This window comes from Salvia miltiorrhiza, chromosome 3, assembly GCF_028751815.1.
Source record: "Salvia miltiorrhiza cultivar Shanhuang (shh) chromosome 3, IMPLAD_Smil_shh, whole genome shotgun sequence".
Lineage (NCBI taxonomy): Eukaryota > Viridiplantae > Streptophyta > Magnoliopsida > Lamiales > Lamiaceae > Salvia > Salvia miltiorrhiza.
In genome coordinates this window covers 16,019,918-16,023,408 of record NC_080389.1, presented here as the reverse complement: position 1 = coordinate 16,023,408, position 3,491 = coordinate 16,019,918, and the positions used below count along the sequence as shown (strand labels likewise).

The window sequence follows — 3,491 nt, the reverse complement described above, 5'->3', positions numbered from 1 at the left end:
TTCTTGACGGTTATGTATGTATATATGACGGTTTGTAACCGTCAACTATTATGCAATACTTGACACTCATAATATTTTTCTTGACGTTTTCGGACCGTCAAGTAAAATATAATACATGACGGTTATTGGTATATATTTGACACTTTCTCACCGTCATGTATGTAGGTTTTCATGACATTTCTATGTATATACTTGACACTTTTCAACCGTCATCTTTGGGAGAAAAATTGTCAAAGTTAGATACCATATATGACATTTCAAGAACTGTCATCTATGATCTTTCAGAATTTAAAATATATTTTTTCCTATTTTATTTATTTTTTTCTATTTTAAATTTATAAATATCATTAAATAGAATAAAATAACAAATTCACACATATTGGAAATGTCATTTAATCATTGATAATAATCAACTATCCAACATCCACAAAAGATCTATTATTATACAACATCTCCAACATCCATACAAAAAGCTACGTACAAGTCTTCATTCTCAACGCTCCCACCTTGCTTTCTTTAAGTCTTCATTTCACCTTGCTTTCTTTAGGTCTTCTTTCTTCCACATTATAGCTCTATTAATGTTCTCATTACCAAGTAACTCACCCTTCTGCAATTACAAATATTAGACATGGCAGAGGCTTAGATAATTAAAAACTCGAGTAAAATGAAATGCTAAATTACATGATTCGCATCAAAGTTCAACAAGCATCGGGCTGCATATACCTGATGGAAATAGTCTAAAATCTATATTGAGATCTTTTATCAACATAATATGGAATGGAAACTGATAATTTCCAATTCTCTGATGGCATAATAAAAAGAAAAGACAGCCAATTAGTGAAAAGCCATATCTTTTGTATGAAAAGTACCTTGTATAAATTCCACCATCAAAGAAAAGAAATTGTTATCTTTCACTGAAATTCTCAGCAGCATCAGCGGCATACAGAAGGTTCTCCCTACCTTTTCTATTACCATATAAAGCTCCTTTTCCTCTAACAAGCTGGCTGAGGGGCTAAAAATAGTTGTTGGCTCTAATGCATGTTTTCTTTATCATTTTCATGACCTGAGTTTGTCCCATTTTAGCTCTAGTTTTCTCTGAGCCGACCTCTTCTCGGAGCTTACTACTAATGATTCTTGTCCATCATGACAGAGAGATAACCGAATTAGATGAACATGAGATATGACCAAAATATAAGATCACAAATATCAGGGATTTGGAAAATGACTCTCCTAATAAATGAATCCAACAGTACTCGGGGCACGAATGAAGAATTTGTAATACAAGATTATAGTTAATGTCAAAAACTTTTGATCAATCATTAGATCATGAGCACTGGAAAGAAAATCATAGTGGCACGGAAACATTCTCTACAGAACTAATTCTAACATAATTATAATTTTCTGCAGCCAAATAGTTCGAATATGGGAAGTTAAACTCAATAAATAATAAACACGAACAAATGTTTGTAAGCTAAAATCAGAGAATAAATATGGTACACATGTTTTAAGCCCTATATTATAAGGCACACAGTTATTCAGTCTTTTGTGTTTGTCTGAGGAAGACATAACCATTTTCTGCAGATCATATCTGGTATCACATAAGGAAGAATTAGCTCAGCAGATTTTATTACATTATCAGCTTCAGTTAATCGCACAGAAGAAAACACAAACAACTGTGACAAATGACAATGCTCAACCATTCGATGAAGCTATATGATTCTCAATGTGGTTGTTCATATATATATATAGAGAGAGAGAGAGAGCCGCAACTTCTGTTTGATTTTTTTTTTAATACCAGAAATTTATCTTCCAAAACTCTTAGGATAAGTAGATGGTATTGTATATAATTTCTAAACCTACGCACAGGCATTTCAAATTAACAATAAGCTAAGCTAAAAAAGTGCTCAAATGGCAGCAATGACAGAGATTACCTACTAGTATTCTATCCCAAAATGGTAAAGAGAAAAAGAAAGAAGTAAAAAGATAATGTGCTTACTTTGTTCTTACCAGTGAGTACCTCTATTTCTCATCTGCTCCCAAATCCCACTTCTCTTCTCCACCATGAAGACTTGTGAGATTAAAGTCGGGCACAACCTCGATGTTCCTATCAGGCTGCCACAGTTGGAGTAGACGCAATAACAGAAAATCGATTATCATGACCAAGCAGAAGAGCTTGCCTGCCCATGCACCACAAGATAGGTACCTGGGTAAACGATCTATGAGAGACTGATTGGAGCATTTAAAAACACGACCGTACACAATCCCAGTCCTTTTGGCAACATCATGCCAACTGTATAGTTTTTTTATACGATTGTGCATTTCTTCTGGATTGATTAGATGGACCAGATTTAAGCTAATATATATGAGGAAAACAGTATGGGTATGTTGTATAGGTATATATCTAGAGTCTAATTTCTGTTATTAAAGCTTAAGCTACATAGATACAGCTAAAAAGAAACCAAAGTTAGGACATAGATGTTGAGTTATAAATATACACACAAATCAAATTACTTCCCAGACATCACCGCAAAGTTTTATTAATTAAACTGCGATTTTTATTAAAAAGGAAAAAGAAAAAACCTAAAAAGAACCCTTGAAAGCACAGGAAAAGCAGACTAAGGGCCGAGCCTCATTAAAACGACCGCAAAGTTTTATCTTACAAGCAATTTCTAACTAATGACAGACATCACCACAATACATCTATTTGGGATATGCATGATAGATGTTTCAGTTAGAAGAATATGAATGAAGTACATGTAGATCAAGCCTGTGAACATTAAAGATGTCCTTCATAGAGTATGAATTGTAAGCGAGAATGTAAGATCTGTAGGTATCTTTGGCCGACTTGTATAAATGATAGTTTTCGGAGATCATGTTTACCTGTAATGACAATTGTTTAATCAAAATAGGATAAAGAGGGCACTGCTCTTTCGAGCCCTAGGTAAATAGAACATCTATGCTGCCAAATTGAGCCCTAGGTAAATAGAACATCTATGCAGCCAAATCGAGCCCTAAGTAACTAGGATTTTACCTTAATTCGTGAACTGGAGGATGGAGTCATGGAGGCGGCGAGCGCGACGGCCGACGGCGATCCTAGACACCGAAGAGATGAGGGCGACGAGAGGCTGGAGTTGTCTGGAGAGCGGCGAGATGAGGGTCACGGGATGCTGCTGCCTCTGCTCTGCTCGCGTGAGGCTGCAGCGAGCACCAGTTTCTGTGGCGGCGCCGATGAATTCTCAGGCGTGAGGCGTGAGGCGTGCAGCCGCCATGAGTGTGAGAAGTGAGGGAGAGAGGCGGCGGGCAGAGGCTGTAATGGGGAGAGCCGGAGAGGAGGGTGGGGATTCTGGGTTTGGGAAATGAGGAGCAAACTTAACAATTAAACTTTAGTTTACTTATACTTATTTAAATGAATTTTTTTAAAATGAATAATTGTTTATTGATATTTTATTTAATAATAATAATAATAATAATAATAATAATAATAATAATAA

General features: G+C 35.7%; 1 long non-coding RNA gene across 2 annotated transcripts; it reads right to left on the bottom strand.

The window, feature by feature from the left end:
• Window positions 1-369: 369 nt before the first annotated feature.
• On the bottom strand, window positions 370-3,347 carry LOC131017873 (uncharacterized). 2 transcript variants are annotated; one of them, XR_009099901.1, is made up of 3 exons: window positions 3,032-3,347; window positions 1,997-2,880; window positions 370-607 (listed from the first exon to the last, which is right to left on the bottom strand). It is a non-coding gene; the product is annotated as an uncharacterized LOC131017873 (long non-coding RNA). The 2 variants fall into 2 exon arrangements; XR_009099902.1 differs by having other exon boundaries at window positions 2,008-2,880.
• Between the last annotated feature and the right edge of the window lie 144 nt (window positions 3,348-3,491).